Source organism: Equus caballus, chromosome 14 (genome assembly GCF_041296265.1).
Source record: "Equus caballus isolate H_3958 breed thoroughbred chromosome 14, TB-T2T, whole genome shotgun sequence".
NCBI lineage: Eukaryota > Metazoa > Chordata > Mammalia > Perissodactyla > Equidae > Equus > Equus caballus.
The window spans coordinates 18,037,452-18,060,635 of record NC_091697.1 but is presented as its reverse complement, the minus strand read 5'-3'; the positions used below and the strand labels follow the sequence as shown (position 1 = coordinate 18,060,635).

At 51.9% G+C, this 23,184-nt stretch overlaps 1 protein-coding gene across 2 annotated transcripts in view; it reads right to left on the bottom strand.

The window, feature by feature from the left end:
- The window catches only part of RASGEF1C (RasGEF domain family member 1C), an 84,112-nt gene extending 63,994 nt beyond the window's left edge, over positions 1 to 20,118 (bottom strand). The window contains exon 1 of one of the 2 annotated variants that reach the window (XM_023617011.2): positions 19,878 to 20,118. The gene's annotated coding sequence lies outside the window, so the exon portion shown is untranslated. The remainder of the gene's footprint in view (positions 1 to 19,877) is intronic. The other variant, XM_070233705.1, reaches the window with a different exon arrangement.
- Between the last annotated feature and the right edge of the window lie 3,066 nt (positions 20,119 to 23,184).

The following is a 23,184-nucleotide window of genomic DNA, read 5'->3' as shown; positions in this document are numbered from 1 at the left end:
GATTCACTCAGTCCTCGCCCACCTGCCATGCGGCTGCTCTCACTCGCCTGTTTGACGTGAGGCCACTGTGGCTGAGGGCCTCACCCCTGCAGTGCGGGGCGCTGGGGAGCCAGGCACGGTGAAGGTGTCTCCCAGAGCCCCGCTCGGTTTCTCCTTGTCCCTGCTGGCCCTGGGCCCCCATGGCAGCTTGTGGAGGCCCCCGGGGTGCTGGGGAGCGAGGACACCCACCAGGAAGAGAAGCCTTTGCAGGGCTGGGGACACCTGCATGCCAGGTACCAGCAGGGTGATGCAGGGGGGGCTCCCCTGGGCACACCTGCCCTGGACAGGCCCCTGGGTCCCTCCAAGAGCCCAGCCTCAGGCTCAGGACCTTCGGGACACAAAACTCATTTTGGTGTTTGTCAGATGAGCCACTACAGGGTGACTTTCAGGACCTGACTCCTCTGCACAGCTATTCACTTCATCATGTTCCTGACGTCAATTCACATTTCAGGATTAGCATCATCCTTACCGATAACAACTGTGAACTCACGGGTCTAACGTGCTGTGTGCTTTTTACAATGGATTAAAATAAACACCCTCAACACATGATGACGACTGAACAGGGGACAAGGCAGTGTTGTGCTCAGTCCTCAGCCCAGCCTGAAGACGCAGCCTTGCTGGCTCCTGAGGACACACGGCTGTCGGGGCTCGGATTTCCAGACCTCCTGCCTTGGGGTCTCCAAAGCCAATCAGGTTGCCTCCTCGACCTGACCGAGACCGCAGGAGGCCACGCTCCTGGGCCCCCGCTGGCCACCCCTCTGCGCGGGGGGTCCTTGAGGCGGAGGCTGCGCAGGCCACGCTCTCCCCGCAGCCCGCCCCTCCCTGCGGGCTGAATCTTGCAAGACTGGCCTGAGCGGTTGTCAATCCTGTCATCAGGACAATGACTTCTGGGCTCTGCAAGGACTAGTGGGCTGGCCCAGGAGCCACCTGTCACACTTCCCAGACCTGCCAGGACGCAGCAGGGAGGAATAGCCACCTGTGCAGACTGCCCCTGCTTGGGTGTCAGGGGGCCCTGGCTTTCCCAGGCTAACACTTTTCTTCAGAAAAGATTCAGCCTACAGATGCCATGAAAACACCGCTGTGCTGGCGACTGCAGCTCTCAGGCTGGCAGAGGCCAGTCCTGCCTGCAGGCCTTCCCGGCCCCACCTGAGTCACCCTGGCCTCCTGAAGGAAGGGACTACAGACAAGAGGGGCTTCCAGGAATGGCAATTTTGCCAGCACTTGGGGGCCCAGGTGGGGGGCGGCCCTCAGAGTGAGCAGGAGGGACTAGGTGAGGGGCAGGGAGGGGGAGGCTGGCCTGAGGGCCACAGAGCAACTGGCACTACTTCCAGAAACATCCACCCTGGGAAAGAATGAACTTGGGGCCATTTGCACAGCAGGTGCAATCCTGTCCCTCTCTGGGCCGCCCCCACCCAGTGCAGGGGCTGGCCTGTCTTGGTCACTGATTATTCAAGCTGAATTCACTGAGGGCTTATGCTCTGCCCAGCCAGCAGCTTCCCCAAGGAAGCGGGCTGTTAGCTGGCTCCACTTCTAGCCTCCTCTCGGCTCCAGCAGGCTGGGGAAGGCCCTCAGAGGAGTGTCTGCATGACCCTTCTGGCCAGGCCGCTCCAGTACATGGACGGAGCGACGCAGGGGTAGCAAGTGCTGGCGTGCCAGAGGGAGATCGGGTTGGCCTCCTGGTCCCACGCCAAGACTTGGCCCTGCTGCAGCTGCCCAAGGTCACAGGCCTCTGTGACTTCTGCCTGCCCAGCATCTGTTCTTCTTTCTTTTGTCAACAGAGCCCATTTTGTCCTCCTTCTCTTGCCTGTAGTAGGAGGGCACATGGCCCTGGTGTCCACTTACAGTAGGAATTGCCTCGGCCTATGATGGTTTGGGATGGGCATGTGATCCAGGCCCAGCCACTAAGTGAATTCCATCCCCTCTTTGGGATAGATTCATGGGTAGGCATGTCACCTGAGTGGGCCCCCAGACTCGGTTCTGGGGACATTTGTTTGAACTGTCAGAGCAGAGACTCCCTCTTTCTGCTCAGGTCAAGGAAAGGATAGGAGGTAAGTGTGAAGCTGCTGTGGGCCTTCTTGAGAAGGGAGCCCACATGGAGAAAGCAGAGCCAAGATGCAGAGAGGTTAAGACCATGTCCTAGATCCAGCCATGCCTGAAGTCCACTCCTGAGCTTTTCATTTACAGATACAAATACATTCTCTTTTTGTGCTTAAGTCGGATTGAGCTGAGTTTCTGTACTTGCAGTAAAAAGAACTGTAATTCCCCAGGCTCTGGAGACAGGCCTGTTTCTCAAGTACACCATCATCAGCAGGCAGGAGCTATACGGAATCAGCTGTGGGCTGTGAGGAGTGCATTGGCTTTACACGCAGGACGTGGGCTTGGGCCCTGGCTGTGAGACCCTAGGGAGCTCACTCTCCCTCTCACATTCTCACAAAGCGGACCTAATGGCCCAGCTCTCAGGCTCATGTGCGGAGGTGACACAAGGGCAGGAAGGACCAGCCGTGGGAAGGACATCCTGGGAATGGAGGAGGGTGTGTATGGAGGGGGCAGCAAGTGCCAAGGCCCGGAGGAGGGAGCAAGCCGAGAAGAGCACGGCCACTGTGGCTGGAGGGGGTGGTGAGGACCCTTGCCCTGGGGCACGGGGTTGGGAGGAGGGGACTTTGGTCCCAGGGTTGTGCGGTGGCCCTGGAGGGTCTCTGACTGCTGGAGAAGGGTGGAGGGGGAGTCATGGGTGTGGAATGAGCTGGAATCGGGGTGGAGGGAAATGGCTGCATTCTGGACAGTTTGGGAAGGTGACACCCACAGGCCATGTTTGGATGGCAGAGGGATCGCTGATGAAAAGGACACTAGGTTTGCATTTGACCACCTGGGTGACTTGACTGAGACCAGGGTGACTGTAGCGGGAAGAGGATGGTGGGGTGGGGGGACGCGGGAGCAGAGGGGGAAGCTCGGGGAGGGGGTCTTGGAAGCCCAGAGCAGGGTGGTGCAGGAGGCAAGGGCTGATCAGCGCACCAAGTGTGCAGACAGGGCAGGAGGAGGAGCGTGAGGCACAGCGAGCCCGCGGGCAATGCCCCGAGATTTGAGGACCCTCCAGAGCAACTTGTGGATGGCATGACAGCAGAAGCCAGCCTGGGTCAACAACCCTGACCTTAGCAATTACTCTGAGACCCTGTCCAGGCAGAGCACAAACATCACCAGCACCTGCTGAGAGGCTGCGGGCCCGGAGTGCCCAGCGACAGGGGCTGCTCCAGCACAGTGCAGTCCTCCCTTCACTAGAGCACCGCACAGCTGTCGGGGGCACAGGAGACCTTGAGAAGAATGTGAGGGGCTGACCCGGTGGCCAAGTGGTTAAGTTCGCACAGTCCGCTTTGGTGGCCCGGGAGTTGTGCATTCGGATCCTGGGTGCGAACCTACACACCGCTCATCAGGCCGTGCTGTGGTGGCGTCCCACATAGAAGAACTAGAAGGACTTACAACTAGGATATACAACTGTGTACTGGGGCTTTGGCGGGGGGAATAAGAGGAAGAGTGGTAACAGATGTTGGCTCAGGGCCAATCTTCCGCACCAAAAAAGCATACTTAAAAAAAAAAAAAGAATTCAAGGTTTCATGAATTGGATGGAAAAATTCCATCTTTAAAAAAAAGAATGTGAGCTACAGAGTGAGAAAAGCCAGTTATACTTCAGGCCGTGCTGAGTACAAATTCATCTTTGCAAAAGAGAAGTATACCCCCACACCCCCAGAGAAAAAGTCCCCCATGTTCAATGACGAGAGAGGCTAGTGAGTTGTCCTAGTTTCCTCTTTACCCCTTTCTGCATTTCTGACTTTTTTTCTCCAATGAGCTTGTATTACTTTACAGAGAAGCTTCAAGGGGTTTTCATTTTGGGAAAAGAAGAATGGAAAGACAGAGAGAGAGCAGACAGATGAGGTGCAGGGTGGCACCGCAGGCAGGGCAGGAGCTCCAGGTCCCGGGCGGGCATGGGGAGGAGGCAGCCTGCTGGAGCTGCCCTGCCCGCCGGCCGATTCCACTGACAGGCAGTGGACACAGTCTTCTCTCTGCAGCCACTGATTAGTCTGCGGAGGTAACAACAGCAAGAAGTATGCAGGGAGCATCTGCGTTTAACCAAAAGCAGGGCTGCTGGACTCCAAGTCACCCGTCCAGGCAGAGGCCGGCGCACAGGCGGGCCCAGAGTTGAGCTGCAAGGCCCAAAGCGGTCAGAAGATCAGCTGCCCTGACGGGGTTCCGACTGGCAGGCGCACTTTGCAGTCTGCAGAGTCCTTGCACAGACGCCGCTGCTCCGAGTCCCAGCCCCCGCCCACAGGCTCAGGGAGCTAAGCCCCCACCCCAGGCTGGCCACGAGGGGGCAGTCTCGGACCCGGCTGCTGCCCTAGGGACGGCCAAGCCCACTCCCTGGGGCAGGGCCCGGGGGTCCTCAGCTTCTCTTTCGGCCTTAGCTGTTCCTTGTTTGTGTCATTGGTTTGTTTAGCTCCGTCCTGAAGCACAGCCAGCGTCCTGAAGCACACACAGTTGAGGTGTGTGGCGAGGCGCGTTCTCCCAAAGGAAACACCCCCGTGCCACTAGCACCCAGGTTGAGGAACAGCACAGTTCCAGCTCCCCAGAAGTCCTGCCTGAGCCCTTCACAGGCATTAACACTTAACTTCAACTGGAAAGAAAAATGAACAGGGATCAGCACATAGGAAACCACCGCTGTCAAAACCAAGCCTGAGACGCACAGCGCCCAGAGGGATATGCACACCAAGTGCAGGAAAGAGGTGACAGGAGAGGCCCCACATGCCCACCTGTGTGGCCACGGTGGGCTGCACACCCAGCTCGGGGCCCTGCTCTGCGCCCCCATCGCTGGCGATCAGGAGGCGGCCACGTGGTGACGCACCAGGCCCACTTGGCCTCAGTCCCACCCCATATCTACACAAAGGAATCAAGAACATGGTAACTACAGGGGTAAATATAAAGGCTTTTTTCTTTCCATTTAAATATCTTTAAAATACAATTGAGTATTTAAAGCAAAAAATAATGTAGTATGGGGTTTGTAAATACAGGGAAAAAAAATGTATGACAACACTAGCGCTGTTATAGGTTGGATTGTTCCCCTCCAGACAGACATGCTGAAGTCCTAATCCCCATATCTCAGAATGCGATGTCCTTTGGAAATAGTTACTATAGATGTAATTAGTTAAGATGAGGTCACACTAAAAGAGGAGGGCCCCTAGTCCAATACAACTGGTGTTCTCATAGGAAGGTGACTGCTTGAAGACACAGACGCACTGGGAAAGCATCACGTGCCAATGAAGGCAGAGCCTGGAGCTGCAAGCTGAGGGGCGTCAAAGACATCTAGTAAACCACCAGAAGCTGGGAAGAGGCAAGGAAGGATTTCCTAGTGGTTTCAGAGGAAGCTTGGCCCTGAGACACCTTGATTTGGGACTTCTATCCTGTGAGAGAATAAATTTCTGTTGTTTTAAGCCATGTCAGTTTGTGGTACTTCGTTCTGCAGCCCCAGGAAAGAAGTACAAGCACAAAGGCTGAGGGGAGAATGGAAGTACACTAGCAGAAGGTCCTCACACCACAGTACTTGAGGTTCGACTGGGGTAAGTTAAGATGCGCTGGGAAGAATTCTACAATGGCCCCAGATTCCCACTCCTGGTGTACACACCTTGTATAATCCCCTCTCTTTGATTTTGGGTGGGATCTGTGAATATGATGGATGGCAGTCCTGTGATTACTTATGTTATATGGCAAAGGTGAAGGGAGTTTTGTAAATTTAATTAAGGCCCTTAATCAGTCGACTTTGAGGTAATCAAGAAGGAGATGATCCTGACCTAATCAGGTGAGCCCTTGAAAGGAAGGTCTAGAGCTCAGAGACTCACATCAGAGGCTCCCTGATGTCACTGAAAAAGCGAGCCACTGTGAGCCCCACAGCTGCAAGGAGATGAATTCTGCACCATCCACATGAGCGGGGAAGGGGCCCTAAGCCTCGGATGAGATGCCAGCCCCAGCCTTGTGAGGCTCTGAGGGGAGGACCCAGTTAAGCTGTGCCTGGAACCTGACTCATGGAAACTCTAAAATAATAAATGTGTGTTGTCTTATGCTTCCAAGATTGTTTTAATGGCATCAACAGCAAAATAGTACAATGTATATTGTGACACCTAAGCCAAGTAATACAATAACAAAGAGATATAGCTAACAAGTCAACAAAGGGAATAAAATGGGATCATTAAAAAATACACAATTAATCCAAAAGAAGTCAGAAAAATACGATAAAATGATGAAAGAACATAGGAAACAAATAAAAAATAAATAGCAAGATGATTGATTTAAATCCAATAATTTCAACAACCACGTTATATGTAAATGGTTTAAAAAACCCAATGAAAAGGCAGAGATTTTCAGACTGATAAATAAGCAAGAACCACATAGACGCTATCTAAAGAACTTCTTTTTAAATAAAAAGACAAAAACAGGGGAAAAGCAAAAGGGTGAGAAAAGGAAAGCAAGCTGGTATTTCTATATTATTATCAGACAATAGATTTCAGAGCAAACAATATTACAATAGATAAAGAGAGCCATTTCATAATGACAAAGGGGTCGATTTATCAAGAGGACATAACCATACTAAACATGTACTCACCTAATTACACAACCTAATGAAGAAAGAGCAGAGAGAACTCTGAGGAGAAGCAAATTCACAACTGTAGTTGAGGTTTTAACACCCTCTACTCAATAATGGACAGAACAAGCAGAGAGGAAATCAGGAAAGATGCTGAGCACTTGAATAACACACCAATCAACTAAACCTGACTGATGTTTATAGAACCCTTCATACAAGACAGCAGAATACACATTCGTTTCAAATGCACATTCAACAAGATAGACCATATTCTGGGCCGTAAAACAAGTCTCAGTAAATTTAAAAGGCTTCAAGTCACAGAAGGTATGTTCTTTGACCATGAAGGAATTAAATTAGATATCATTAGCAAAGCTATCTGGAAAATCCCCCAATATTTGGAAACTAAATAATACACTTGTAAATAACTTGTGGCAGAAAGAAAAAATAATAAAGGACTTAAAAAATATTGTGATCTGAATAAAAAAGAAAATACAACATATCAAAATATGTGGGATGCAGCTAACGTGGTACTTAGAGGAAATTTTACAGCAGTAAATGCCTGTATTAGAAAAAAAAAGATCTTAAATCATATACTCACATCAATGATCTCAGCTTCTACCTTAAGAAACTAGAACAAGAAGAACAAATGAAACCCAAAGTAAGCAGAAGAAAATAATAATATTCAGAGCAGAAATCAATGTGGTACAACAGAAAAATAACAGAGAAAAACAATGAAACAAAAATCTGGTTCTCTGAGAAGACTGAAAATTTTAATAAACTGCCAGTCAGATTAATCAGGAGAAAAGGGAGAATACACAAATCACCAATGTCACAAATGAGAGAGGTGACATTGGTACAAGTTCTAAAGATATCAAAAGGATAACGAGGAAATATCATTAATGACTATATGCCAATCAGTTGATGACGTAGATGAGATGGAAAATTTTCCTGAAAGATACAAACAACCAAATCCCACAAAAGAAGAAACAGATAACCTGTAGCTATCAAAGAAATTGAAATTATAGTTACAAACTCCCCATCAGGAGTAAGACAAGAATGCCTGTCTCCACCACTGCTATGCGACACAGTATCGGAAGTCCTAGCCAGAGCAATTGGGCGAGAAAAATACCTAAAAGGCACTAAATTAAAAGGGGATAATAAAACTCTCTCTATTCACAGATGACATGATCCCATACATACAAAACTGCAAAGAAGCCACACACAAAAAAACTGCTAGAACTAATAAACAAATTCAGTAAGGTTTCAGGGTATAAAATCAAGACACACAAATCAGTTTTTCTCCTATACACCAGCAATTAACACTCTTAAAGGGAAATTAAGAGAACAATATAATTTACAATAGCATCCAAATGAAGAAAATATTATAGAATTTAACCAAGAACAAATTTCACCAAGAAGGTGAAAGCTCCTACACTGAAAACCACCAAATATTGTTGAAAGGAAATGAGAGAAAATCTAAATAAGAGGAGAGACGAAAACAAGGTGTGGTACGGCCACACGACGCGAATCCCGCTCAGCAGTGAAACTATGGATACACAAGAACAGGGACGTGCTTTCAAACAGTTAAGCTGAGTGACAGCAGCTGGGTGGATGTATTTACTGTCCTGATTGTGGTGATGGTCTGAGTGTTTACATATGTCATGAGTGCTCACTGCATGTCAATTACACATGTTTAAAAAATGTTTATAAAATATGATACTTGATATGGTTATTGGAAAACATTTAAGCACGTTTTCAACTTTTCAATTGTAATTTTTATGAACTATAAATACAGATCAATTATTTCTGACGAAAACTTAACATTCAAACTGAGATGTGCTGTAAGCACAAAATGTGCATCTGATTTTGAAGACAGTGTGGAAGAGGAATGTAAAGCCATCACTAGTAACTTGTATATTGATCACATGTTGCAATGATAATATTTTGGATATATTGGGTTAAATAAAATATATTATTAATCTCAATTTCACCTTTTGAAATGTGGCTACAAGAAAATTTTAAGTTATTCACAGGGCTCCATGATGTTTCTGCAGGACAGAGCGGTTCCAGATGGAACTGGCTGGTTAGGGGAAGTGTGGGGACAGACAAACAAGATCAATGACACCAGAAGGACACAAATGGCCAAACTCACAACATAGGACACTATATAGACAAATGTCCCCGTTTTTCTAACAAATCAATGGAATGAAGACCAAAAAAACCGGAAGAAGGACTATTTTAGAATAAAAGACACTTAAGAGTTATGAAATCAAATGCAATGATGCAATGTGTGGAACTTGCTGAGATCTTGATTTGAACAAATCAACTATAAAAAGATATTTTGAAGTAATTGGGGCATCTGATAATGGACTGGCTATTAGACACCATTAAGAAATTATGATTGGTTTCATTAGGCGTGTCAATGGCGTGATGCTTAGGCATATAAAACCCCTCTCAGTTCAGAGACGCACTGAGAATCATGGTGGGAGACGACAGCGCGTGCTCTAAGAAGCCAACAGGCTGGGTGTGCAGAGAAATGAAGACGGGCTGGGAGCTGATGGCCGTGGGAGCTGGGAGATGAGTAAATGTAGTTCATGTTCATCCTATTCTTTGCATGTTTATGTTTTTGAAAATTTCCATAAGCAAAAGTTAAGAAAAAAAAGAGGAAAGTCGTGACCATCTCCTTGGAAGACCCTCCAGCCCGGGCGCTTTGTGACCTTGGTCTGACCTCCCTGCTTTCGGAGGGTTGGACCACTGAGGCTTCCCCCTGTCGGGTGGGGGACGAAGCTGGCAGCAGGAAGAGTGGCGTCTCTCCGAGTGCAGCACCGCTGATCGTGTTTGTTTCGTGCAATGTGCGCCCAGCAGCGACCCTGCTCAGGAACTGGTTAGGGCGCAATAACCTGATGGTTCCTCCTGCTCACGCCTGCTGTTTGCAAAATATAAGCACATTTCCCCAGCAAACCTTTCAGAACTGCAGCATGCAGACACTTAAAGTCCTTTTCATCATCCGAAGTGCTAACACAATTTGGCTGCGATCATGCAGAAACATCTGTTTTCAAACTGCAGGCCACAAGGGGCCTGCAATTCACCCGCCCCTGGGAGCAACTGTCACACACTGTCATCTCAGTCTCTTTCACCCTTCCCACATCCCCTTGCACGTGTTATTCTTAAGGGGCTTGTCAGAACAGCTTGGTTGTCAGAACTACTGAGCTGGGGGAAGCCCCTGCAGTGGTCAGGACAGCGGCACCTCCCGGGTGACTGATGGGTATCGCAGTTAAACACTAAAGGACTGGAGAGTTTGACATTTTCACGGACTATGTCACAAGTGGGTGGCACTTCCCTAGAGGGCCTCCGAAGGCTGGTCAACCTTCTCTGAGGAACAGACCCAGCGACTCCCTCCGCTCTACCTGCCTGCGCTGGGTGTGGGTGTGTGCGTGTACAGGGCGAGCCCAGCCGCTCCTGTGTCTCAGAGCGGCCCTGCCCTCCCGGCCCCTCCGCCTGCCTCTCTCGTGCTCCAGGTCTGCCGAGGGCTGACAGGGAAACTGGGAAGTGGCTGGTGAAGAAGGCCTGAGCCCTCCCGCACACCGTGCGCTGCGCCCCCAGCCTGGGTACAGGACAGTGGCCGCAGAGAGGCCCAGCGCCTGTCCGCCAGGAGGCAGAGAAGGGGCTTGGAGCCGCCAGGGCCTCATGCTGGGACCTGGATCCTTGCTCCTCCCACCCCTCCTTCCCTCCCACCTACATTTTGCCTGACTCCTGTCTGACCGTCCAGAGCAGCTGGGGCATGGCCTTCTCCCAGCAGCATCGCTTTAGCTGACCCTGGCTGTCGCCCTCCCTCACCCAGGCGTGAGCTCGGGGACACCCTGGGCCCGCAGCAGGCCTGCTGTAGAGAGGTGCCCGGTGCCCACGTGGTCTGATGAACCCAGCGGTCTCCACAGTGGGGACTGTGTCCCCAGAGTGCAGAACAATTCCTCGGGAAGATTATGAGAAGAAAATATGAGAAAGCCTTTTAACATCTGAGCATTCACTGAAGGCGATTTTATTGTGTAGTATGTGCTATATAAAGAGACTACGTGTAACATAAAAGCCATGAAATAGGATATCAAATTAGACGCCCGGAGGCTCTCCACCCAGGCAGGCAGTGCAACAGCAGCAGTCCCTCCATTTTGTCCACCTGTCCGTCCTCCCAGCCACCCCACTTCCAGCATTCCCATTATCTGGAATTTTAAAACAATTCATGAAGAAATATTGTATCAACCTCGTACAACTCAACAGCAAAAAACCAAACAATCCAATTAAAAAACGGGTGGAAGATCTGAATGACATTTTCCGAAAGAAGACATACAAATGGCCAACAGGCACATGAAAAGATGCTCACTACCAGCAGTCATCAGGGAAATGCAAATCAAAATTACAGGCACCGCCTCACACGTGTTAGAATGGCTATCATCAACAAGACTAGAAATAACGAGTATTGACAAGGATGTGGAGAAAAGGGAACCCTTATGCACCGTCGGTGGGAATGCAAACTGGTGCAGCCACCATGGAAAACAGTATGACGGTTCCTCAAAAAATTAAAAATAGAAACACCATATGATCCAGCAATCCCACTTCTAGGTATTTATCCAGAGAAAATGAAAACACTAACTTGAAAAGACATCTGCAGCCCCATGTTCACTGCAGCGTTATTCACAGTAGCCAAGACGCGGAAGCAACCCAAGTGCCCACCGATAGCTAAGTGGATAAAGAAGATGTGATGTGCATATACCATGGAATATTACTCAGCAATACAAAATGACATCGTGCCATCTGTGACAACATGGATGGACCAGGAGGGCATTATGCTTAGTGAAATAAGTCAGACAGAATATGACAAATACCATGTGATCTCACTTATGCGTGGAATGTTAAAAAAAGCAAAACAAACTCATACAGAGAACAGGTTGGTGGCTGCCAGAGGCTGGGGGATTGGCGAAATTGGGTGCAGGGGGTCAAAAGGTACAAACTTCCAGTTACAAAATAAATAAGTCCTGGAGATCTAATGTACAGCATGGTGACTATAGTCAACAACACTGCATTACACATTTGAAAGTTGTTAAAAGAGTAAATCTAAAAAGAAAAAAATATTTAATCTCAGAAATATGTATCCCTAAAAAATATACTGTATAGTTTGTTTGCTTTTAAGTTTTATAAAAATGGTGTCATTCTGTATCCCGTACTCTATGACTTGATTTTTTCACTTCACATGATGTTTCTAAGAGTCTGCTGTCTGACGGCCCATTATATGAGTGTTCCATAATTTCTTCGTCCATTTTCCTGCCAGTGTACCCTGGCTGGCTGCAGTTGGAGCAGGATTCCTAGTGCGTGCATGCACGGTTCTCTTGGGGACATGTCAGGCATGAAACTGGTCCTTCGCAGGATTCGCTGCAAGTATTCAACTTGACTGGATTATTCTCAGTGGTTTTGCACACTGGTTGGACCAGTTTACACCCCGGTACATAGATTAGAAGGGTTTCTATTCATCCCCAGCCTCTTCAGCATTTGTCATGACCTCATACATGAGTTTTGCTAATTCAATGAGATGCAATGGTATTTCTTTCTTAAATATTTGATAGAATTCACCAGGGAAGCCATTTGGGCCTGACGTTTAATAAAACGTCCCAGAAAATATTCTGGGAAGGTTTTAATTATAAAATCGATTTCTTTAACAGAAATAGTATTGTTCAGATTTTCTATTTCTTCTTGTGTCAAGTTTGGTAAGTTATGTCTCTCAAGGCATTTGCCCTTTTTATCAAATGTATTAGTATAAAGTTCTTCATTAAAACCCTTTATCCTTTTAATGTCTGTGGGATACAGGTAACCTGTGTTGTCTCTTGGTCAGTCTTCCCAGGAATGTATCGATTTTACTAATCTTTTCAAAGGGATTTTTCTCAGTTGTTTGTCTTCTCTTCTACTTACCCCCATTCCCATGGGATGATGTTTATAAACAGCTTAGGCACCCTGCCTGATGGATGGCAAACACTCAGAGAGGCACTCCCGGCTGAGCCCAGCCCAGGCCTGAGGCCGGGTGGCGTTCCCCACGTCTGTTGGGTGGTCAGACGGACCGACTGGTGGGCGGCTGAGCAGAGAGTGGAGGCCCCATCAGGACAGAAGGAGAGCGCAGCCCTGCCACCTGAAAACAGCCCGACGGCAAACAGCTCTGACCACGGGCCACACGGACCGCGCGCCAAGGCCTACGCTGGTGGGGCCTGTGAAGTCCCCTTGCTCCCCTGAGCTCTGTCTGCTCATCTCTAAAGTAGATGGAAGTTACTCTGAGACTCACCTGAGGCCACAGGTACAGTCACCGTGCCTGTGCAGGTGCTTCCACCACCACAGCGGGAATGGCCATTTTGTTATTATTTAGCCAGACTTGGGCACTTCTGAATGCTGTCTGGATTTGAAAACAAGCAAATGAGCAATTTACTGGCCAAATAAATCAAGCAAATATCTCCTCTGCAGGGGCAATACTTAGCGGATTCCAAGAGGCTGCGCTCCTTCTGGTCCCTGGGGAGATCCGTTGCATGCAAAGCAGGAGTTTGCCAGTTAGGAGGATCCCGGCACGGGGTGCAGAGGCCTTTCACCGGCAACCCTGGAGCTTGTTTTAGTTTTATTTGAAAAGAATAACACTGAGGCTTCCTGCCCCCAAATTCATGGGCCTTTAACAGGTTAGTCCCTAAGACTGCGTGGCTGAGTGGACTGAGTGGACGCCCACTCTGCGCCAGACACCAACATTACAGGCCCTGTGTGGTGTCTGAAGCCCAGAGAGATCTTGCAGTGTAGGAGCAGTCACCCAGCGAGGAAGTGGTGGCTTTGAACCTGGCCTCGGCGACCTGGCACCTTCTGCCACTTCTGGTGCCCTGAGGACTCTTGGGGGCCTGCAAGAAATGGGTGTGATGGGCGCCTTTGCTGAAAGAAGAAGCCCCGGAGGCTGAGCCAGGCCCACAAGGCCAGGACCAGAGGCTAGGGGAGCGGGAGGCAGCCCTGGGAGGGCTCAGTGACAGTGACAGGAAGGGAACTGGGAAGGATGCCTGGAGGGTGGGAAAGGAAACTGAGGCGGGAGCCCAACAGTACCACAGGACATCCCAGTAAAGCCATCAGCCCCAGGGCCCAGCCTCTCCTCCCAACACCCCCTTCCCACACGGCTGCTGGCAGATGCCCTGGCCCCCAGGAGGGCACAGGACGGGGAGGTGGAAGGTAGGGGGTACGTCACTTCCCGGAGACGCATCACAGTCTGTAATTTTAAAACAACTTTGACCTAAAACACTTAGCCCGAACTGAGTTTTGAGGTAAAAGCCTAACAAATCCAGATTATGGGAAAAAATTGACATAAAGCCTTCAAAACAGTGAATGTCAGGAGACAGGAATAGAAATGTGGAGCGACTGTTGTAGATTAAAAGAGTCTGAAAGACACAATAAACTAGTGCAATGCTTGACCACGGACTAGATCCTGGACCCAAAGAAGGCTCGAAGGGCACTACTGGGGCAGCTGGGGCCGTCGAGTAAGGACCAGGCAGGAGGAAGTGCGTCTGCGTGACGGCCAGGCTCCTCAGTGAGCACGGTGTTGTGCAGGAGCGTGCCTGCTCCGTGGGGCGCTGCGGGTTTGGGGAGGCATAACTCTGGCAGCTGACCCTGAAGTGGCTCAGCCGCGGTGACGAGTGCAAGATGCAGCGAGCTCTGCAAAACGAGAGCAAGTGTCGGGCTGGGTTGGAGAGTGCCCCAATCTGCGTGAAACTCCCTAAGTAGAAGTTTGGGACACCTCCAGGTCCCATAGATAATGGCAGCTTCCTCAGTGCAAACCTCTCCATACAGATTGACCAAGGAAGCAAACACGGCCACCCACACCAGGCTGAGGGCAGGGCCAGGAGACAGGCTGCCGTTGCCTGAAACTGGTGTGAATGAGGCAAGAAGACCCAGCCTGCAGAGCCTGACCCAGAGCCCCTGGCACGGAGCTCAGGCAGAAACCAGGAGACAGAGGAGCGAGGACCGCCCAGGCCAAGAACTCAGACTAAACAGCACCAGGAGAAAGGCTGGGGAGATTCTGAGAGCAGGGCTGAGACGGGGCGTGGGGAGGGAGCGCCAGGTAGTGGGGAATTGACAGGGCACAGAAAGTGTATGGGCCAAGGCGGCTGTCTCAGAGAGGCCCTGCCTCTGGGGCACGTGGCTGAGAAGTGCAGGTCTTTAGAGGGTTGGTGGTAAATGGACAGGAAGAAGGAGCATGGAAACCCAAGGTCCTGCAGAAGCAAAAATGAATGGTAAACTCAAGACAAGCACTCCGGGCACTGAGGACTCCCGGATTAAGGGCTCCGCACTTCTCTAAGCCAACAGAAGAGGGCACTCTTGAACCAAGAAACCTGCCATTACCCAAATCCCCAACTCCCGCCTACCGTCCTCCGTTATCACCAGTCCAGGCAAACATAAAGGCATTTCTAAGCCAACAGACGACGACAGACAATAGCCACACAAAACCAATTTAAGGAGCTGACAGCCATTCTCCTCGCAAACCACTTCACAGGGCACCGTAGCTCGAATCGCCTTCAGAAAGCGTGCTGAGACATCTGAAGTATAAATTACAAGACTCAGAAGAGAAATGGACAAAAAAAACTAGGTAAATGTGAAATAGAGTTGCCCAAACTCAGGAAAGAAAATGAAGATGACAAAGTCATCTCAGAAATGAATACTGAACCGGAAGCTCTCTTAGGGAGGACAAATTTGACTGAGAACTCAGTGATGCTCACTGAGGAAATGAAGGACAGCTACCACACAACAAAACGGACAAAAAGACCGCAGTGAAGAGAATCACAGAGAAAGTGACAGATATAGAGGCCAGGCAAAAAAGATCCAGCATACAGACATATTATTGTAATCCCTGAAGAAGAAAAACAAAATAACTAACATTTAAAATTATTATCCAAGAAAACTTTCTGGAAATAAAAGAAGGCGTGAATCTGCATATTCAAAGGGCCCCCGTGACTCTGAGAAAATTGATACTGAAGATCAACTCCAAGACATTTCCTAGTAAAATGATTAGACTTCAAAGATAAAGAAAAAAAAAAAACCCTTTGGAGCTCCAGGGAAAATGATCAAGTCACATACAAAGGAAAGAAAAGCAGTTTCTATCAGACTTCTTGAGAACAACACGTAAGCATTATAACCCAGGACCGGCTGGTGGCGCAGTGGTTAAGTGTGCATGTTCTGCTTCTCAGTGGCCCAGGGTTCGCTGGTTTGGATCCCGTGTGCGGACATGGCACTGCTTGGCACACCATGCTGTGGCAGGTGTCCCATGTATACAGTAGAGGAAGATGGGCATGGACGTTAGCTCAGGGCTAGGCTTCCTCAGCAAAAAGAGGAGGATTGGCAGCAGATGTTAGCTCAGGGCTAATCTTTCTCAAAAAAAAAAAAAAAAAAAAAGCACTACAACCTAGAGCAACATTTTAACAAATTCAAGGAAAGAAAGTGTGAGTCAGGATTTTATAACCAGCCAAGCTACCCTGCAGGTGTCAAGGGTGCAGAACAATTTCAACACGAAAGAGACCAGGGATGCCAAACTCACAAGCCCTTCTTGAAGAACCACAGAAGCCAAGCTTCATCAAACCAAGGGATGACTGGGGAAACTAGCAAAAATAAATATTAGCAAACAGAATCTAATAGCACTGTGGCGGACACACTCTAGGGCACCGACAATCCCTGTCTCCTGGTATTCTCTGCCTTGAGTGTGGCTGGACCCTCTGACTTTCCTCTAACCAACAGACTATGGCACAGCTGAGGGGATGTCACTTCTGTGACTCTGCACATAAGACTCTGACTTGCCGGCAGATTTACTCTAGAGACTCTCTTTGCTGGCCCGATGGAGCAAGAGGCCATGCTGGGGAAGCCCACCTGGCAAGGAACTGCAGGTGGTCCCTAGGAACTGTGGGTGGCCTCCAGAAGCTGTGGGCAGACTCCAGTTAACCACCAGCAAAACACTCAAGCTCTCAGTCCTGTAACCACAAACAAATGAATGCTGCCAACAACCACATGAGTGGAAAAGTGAATCCATTCCTAGTTGAGCCTCTAGATGAGGACTCAGTCCTGGCCAACACCAGCAGGAACCCAGCTAAGCCACGCCCAGACTTCAGATCCACCGAAACTATGAGATAATAAATGTGTGTTGTTTTAAGCTACTAAGTTTATGGTAACTTGTTACGCAGCAATAGATAGCTAATACAATCACATTAAAATATATCATGCCCAAGTGGTTTCTATTTCAGGAATGCAAGGATGGCTTAATATTCACATTAATACATTTTGTGTCTTATTGTTTGCCTCACTCTCATCCTGGACCTGACATTAGGAAATCCATTAATATGATTCATCTTACTGATAGTGATAAGGAGAAATATCATATAATTATCTCCATATACGGTTTCAACAAAAATTGACACCCATTTCTGATTTTAAGAAACTACCCAATAAAACAGGAATTAATGGATACTTCCATAACTATAAATAAATAAAGTCTCTCCATCTTAAAGTCAGCATCTTTCTTAACGGGAGAAGTACTAGAGGCCTTTTCAATAAGGTCAGAAGCAAGGTAAGGATGCCCATTATAGCCAATATTTAATGTTGAGTTGGAGGTATTTAGCCAATTTGACAAGAGAAAGGAATTAGACGCATAAAAATCAGTAAAGAAGCAAAACTATTTCACTATTCAGATGACAGAATACCTGAGCTATCTAAATCACTTTATCATTTTATCTAAATGATAACACTAACAACAAAATTAATTTAGTGAGGTAGATAGATATAAAATACATACACAAAACAATAACCAGTTAAAAGATATAATGGAAGAAAAAACATTACTAATAGTAACAAAGAAGGTAAAACACTCATGAATAAACTTAACGAGAAGTGTGAGGAAAACTTCAAAATGCTCCTGAAGGTTGTCCTGATAAATGAAAGACCAAGTAGTCTTGACCACATAGAAAGACATTGCTTGTTTTTGGGTAAGATGACTCGACTTCATAATCATGTCAATTATCCTGAAATTGTATACAAATTTAATATGATTCCAACAAAAGATACAAGCAATACACTGGGATAGCCAGGAAACCCCTAAAATAAAAAGCCATGGAAGGGTGACTTGCCCAACCAGATATTCAAACACAATGACACCAACGGAACAATGAGCACATCTAGTACCTGGATACCCGTTTCTGAAACCCACGCCCACTAAAAGGCACCAAGGTTTCTTGGAGAAATGGCTGACTGCAGGTCTGGGTCAAATTACAAGCGAGAGCAGCACCAACGCTCAAATGCTTATGGGAACACGTCAAAAGGATGCAGAGACCAACCCGAGACCCAGTCTGAGGCCCAGCCCGAGACCCAGCAGCATCTCCTCTGATCTCTGCAGACTCTGCGCTGGGCACAGCGAGGTCCGAGAGCTGCACAGGCGCACCAGGGAGCGGGGCAGTGCTGAGCCCAAACCAGGCTCCCTGTCCACCACAGCTGACAACTCGACCACCCAGAGGAGACCCTGCCCTCCTCATGTGCCTGGCCCTGCCAGGGTGGAGGCCTCCGTGTGGCTGCAGCCCTAGCGAGTGGACTCCACATCTGGCATCCACTGGGCTCCTCCTCAAAACTCTCTCTCCATCACCTCATCAGCACCTGGTCCAGGTGCCCGCAGCTCTGCCTGGCCAACTCCAGCGACCTCCTCTCTGATCCTCTCCTGCTCCCTGAGTCCTCTCCACCTGCCTCGGGGGCATCCTTTCAACACGCAACTCTAAACCCTCCAGCGACTGCCCACTACACTCTGAAGAAAATCCAAACCCCAGAGCTCCCCTCACAGGCTCTGTTCCAGCTCCTCCTATCCACCCTCTGTGCCTGCCTAAGGGACCTGGCACCTGCTGCTCCCTCAGATCCTTCCTGTGGGCTCTGCTCTTCTGTTCACATCACAGCCACCTCACTGCAGGCGGCCAGGCTAAGGCTCTGCCCACCCCAGTCTCCCTCCGCCCCCATCACCCCGTTTTCTTTTCTCCTGAGCACTTACCCTCTGCCACACCCTGTTTCCCTCTGATTAGTCGTTCAGCTTCCCTCTCTGGCATCTGCTTGTAAGCACTTACTGGGGCAGGGAGCAGACAGTACACACTAGGTGGGCAATTAATGCTCTAGGTGAGTGAGTGGACACTTCCAGGACTCCCCTGGTCCCCTGGCACTGTGGCTGGAGTATGGCTTTTGGAGCCAGCCCCACCATGGTTGGAACTCCAGCTTTGCCACTTCGTGGTCCTGAGACCTTGAAGAAGTCCCGTCATCTCTCTAAGCCTCAGTTACTTCAACTGAAAGAGGGGGGCACGGCACCTGCCCGGCAGATAAATCTTCCCAGGGCCCTTGTCCGGCTCCTGAAGCTCAGCAGAACCTCTGCCTCAGGGCCCAGGAGGCAGGAGGGCGGGGGCTGGGCGAGCCCCTCACCACCGCAAGCTGCCAGGTCTGTCTGTCCCATACCGCCCCCCTCGCTGAGCGTGGGGCACGGTCAGACCATCCCCTCCTCCCCTCCAGGCCTCCCTTGCTCCACCTGAGCACAGAGCGGAGTGGACTAAGGGTCCCCTGACCCTGTCCGCTGTCACTGCGTGAGGGCCACGCCCAGGTCCCCGAGCTGACCCCACCGTCCCTGCAGGCTCTCTGATGGAAGCACTGATCCTGTCGTCCCTCCGATCCCAGCTTCAGAGCCCACAGCACCCTCTTCCCCACGGACAAGGCCCTTTCCCTTCTTCACAAGCACGGGGCAGGTCAGCCTTGCTGTTCCCGCTTCACAGACCGGGAAACTGAGGTGCAGCGCGGGCTGGAGGCCTCGGGTCCAGGCGGGCTTCTCCTGCCACCTGAGCGGCTGAAGAGGCTTGCTCCTGGCGCCGAGCGGAGCGGCGGGGGACGCGGGCACAGCGGGTCTCCCGCCACCGCGGCCGGCGGTGCCTCTCCGCGTGTCCCCTCCGCGCCCGCCCGGCGCACGCCCCGGACACCCCTGCCCGCCGCGCGCCCTGTCCCCGCACCTGCGCCCCGCGCGCCCCGGACATCTCCCGCCCGCCGCGCGCCGGATCCCCGCACCTGCGCCCCGCGCGCCCCAGACATCCCCCGCCCGCCGCGCGCCCTGTCCCCGCGCGTCCCCGCACCTGCGCCCCGCGCGCCCGCAGCCCCGCGCCCCACTCACCGGTCCCTGCGCGCCTGCACCCCGGCCGGCCCCCGGGCAGCGTCGCCGCCGCGCCCGCCGTGCTCTGGCCCGGCCCGGAGAGCGCGGCGCCCCCTCGCGGCCTCCCTGGGAGCGCGGCGGGCGGGGCGGCGGGGCCGCTGTCGTTCTCGGCTCCTCTCCAGGCCGTAGGGCCGCGGCCAGGCGGCCAGCTGTGCATTTAGGGCCCCCGCCGGCTGGCTCGCCTCCCGCCCCGTGGCGGGGACCCCCTCAAGTACCGCACGCTGCCCCTCTTCGCGCGGCTCCTGCCGGTCGCTGCGCCCGAACTGCCCGCCGACGCCCTCGCCTGATCAACCGCTGGCACCCAGGACTCCCTTTCCTCAAGGCTGGGCACTGGGCCCTCCTCTTGGGCTCTCCTCCGTCTGCGACGGCCACTGAGCTGCGGTTTGGCTGTGTCCCTGAGTCCTGTGGGCACAAGGTGGGCATCAAGGGGGCGAGGAAGACTGGACCCCCAGCGCCCTCTGCGGGCAGGGCCGGAGGGAGGGGAGGACACCGCTTGAAGACACTGGGGTGCTAGGAGTGTAAAGGTGTGCCATTTCACGTTTAGAATGGGGGAGGGGCCTGAACAGGATCCAGGGACCTTCCTCAACTGGCCCTACCTGGATATTAGAAGTTCCCGGTTTGTCCCGGCATAGAGGTCAGGACATCTGTCCTCTGCTTCAATCAGGATCTGCCCTATAAGATGTAACAGGAAACCAAATCCAACCAGTTTAAGCAACAGTAATTTATTGGCTCATGAAGTATTAAAAATGCCAAGATATGCTGCTTTCAGGAATAGCTAGATCCAGCTGCACAATATTAATAAGAATCCATCTCTCCCATCTACCAGACCCTCTGTGGCAGAATGGCCCCCAGCAGCCCTAGGTTGACAATCTCAAAAAGAGCACACCTGCCTGATAGTTCCAGCGGGAGCCCAGGGCTGCTGCACGCGGGCCATTTCTGCAGATCTAGTCAGTGAGAATTCCAGGCCTGGAGATGGGGGTGCAGCCTGCTCTGAGCTTCTCCAGTGCAGCTGCTCCAAGCACGCGCTGAGGGCTGTTTCCAAAAGACTGGACAAGCAAGAACAACAGAGTCCAGCCGTGCTTGCACACTTTGGGAAACTGAGGCCTGGAGAGAGCAGGCACCTGCCTGGGGCACACAAGTGTACTAGGGCTGCTGTGGGCAGGGCAGAGCTAGACAGAGGCAGGGGGAGGTGCGGGGCGCGAGGTGGGCGTGGTCCTATCAGATAGACAGCCTGGGGGCGGGCACAGGCGCAGGCGCGGGCGCGGGCGCAGGCGCAGGGCCCTCGGGGCGGCTGGGGAGCAGGCGCAGAGCGCGCTCGGAGGGGCTGGCTTGGAGCTCTCTGAGCGAGGGCGGGGCCGCTGGGGCGAGGGGCCGCTCCGCCTGCGCCGCTCGGGTGCCTCTGCCCTGTGATGGGGGTCCGGCTGTGTCTCCTACCCTCTCCGGCGTCCTCTCCCACTGCACGGGAGCTCGGCTCTGTGCTGAGGCTGCGGTGTGGACTGCGGTCGCCACCCCGGCAGCTCCTGGAGGCCAGCGTGGGGGACACTGTCTGGGCTCTGGGAGAGGCCCGGCCACCCGACAGCATACTGCCCAGCTCGTCCCCTCTGTCTGCCCTGCCCCAGCCTACCTTCCCACTCCTGGGGGGCTAATCCCCAGAGTGTGGGCGTTGCGACGGAGGCTGTCAGCTCAGCCCCTTGCCCCCAACCCTCTGGTGGATGTTTCCTGAGGGCCTCTGGGTGCCTCACACCATGCTGGGTGCTGGGTTACAACAGCGAGCAGGACATGGGGTTCCCCACAGTTTAGAGAGGGGAGACTGAAAACAGAAGAATAATAGAAACGATCATTTGAGAGAGCAGTAAGTGCCAGGAAGTGACCAGTACAGGATAAGGTTCTTGAGCACGGCCAGGGCTTCCTTACATGGGAGGGTTCAGGAAAGGCCCCTCTGGGCATGTGGGGTTTGGGCTGAGACCTGAAGGAGGACCCAACTCCACAAGCTCTGTGGGAAGAGCCTTCTGGATGGAGGGCACAGCAGGAGCAAAGGCCCTGTGGCCAGCATGTGCTTCATGTCTTTGTGAGAAGGAAAGGAGGCCTGCCTGCCTGGAGAGGAGGAGGGGGCAGGGTCAGGTCAGTGCCTCCTGGGGGTGAGAGGCTGAGACTCTGTCCTCAGGGTGTGGCCCAGCAGGAGGTGATCCTACCGCCCACGGGTACTGGTCTTGGCACCCACGAGGCCTTTCCCAGCACTCCTGGTACCTGCCTTGGTTACCCACAGCCTAAATGGCACCTCCCACACACATATGACTCTGGGACCACGTGAGTTTGCCCCACCAGCCCAGCACTAGGATGGCAGGGTGGGGGGCCTTGTGCACTGAGGAGGCCACCCCTGGAGCGCTGCACTGAAGGTGGACATGGGGAGGGGGCAACGGGCAGGGAAGAGCTGACAAGTACAGACCCTGGGCAGGGGCAGGGGACTGGGGGCAGCCCGAGCGCTGTGGCTGGGGAGAAGCCACGGGACTGGGTGATGGGAAGACGAGGAGAATGTGTGAGAAGTCACAGAGGCAGCTAGGGTCTGGCCAGGTGGACGGCGGGTCTGCTGAGACTGTGGGGGCATGGGCACACTGGGGGACGTGTGGGCGCAGAGGTGGTGTGGGTCCTCGCTGGGGAGGGGAGGAGATGCTGGCGCCCAGCCGTGCAGACACTCAGTGCCCGGAGCCTGCGCAGCCCGGCAGCACGTCAGCCCCACATCTTGGCCCCACCGGAGCAGGAAGGAGCCTGACACCAAGTAGAGCTGCCAAGCACTGTCACCAATAAGATCAGAGAACAGCAAGGACAGAACTTTGGGCTCTGGGCATTGCATTTTATTAGTGCGCCCGTAACGCGTCATCCTGGGCTCTGGCGAGATCTCTCCATACTCCCTGCAAGGGCAGAGCTCCCAGAGAAGGTCATCACAGCTAGCGGGGGGTGCACGGTGGGCCAAGGGTTTGTGTTGCTCACATGCGCACTCTGAGATCATAAGCCCCAAGGTAACGGCAGTAGGAGGTGGGCCTTTGGGAGGTGATTAGGTTGTGAGGGCCAGAGAGCCAGAGAGCCCCCTGCCGCCTCTGCCATGTGAGCAGTACGCACGGAGGGGGTGGCTGTCTGCACCCTGGAAGAGAGCTCTCCTCAGAAGCTGATCGTGCTGGCACCTGGGTCTTGGGCTCCCAGCCCTCAGAACTGTGAAAGGGAAGTGTCTGTTGTTTCTAAGCCACCCAGCCTGCAGTCCTTTGTTATAGCG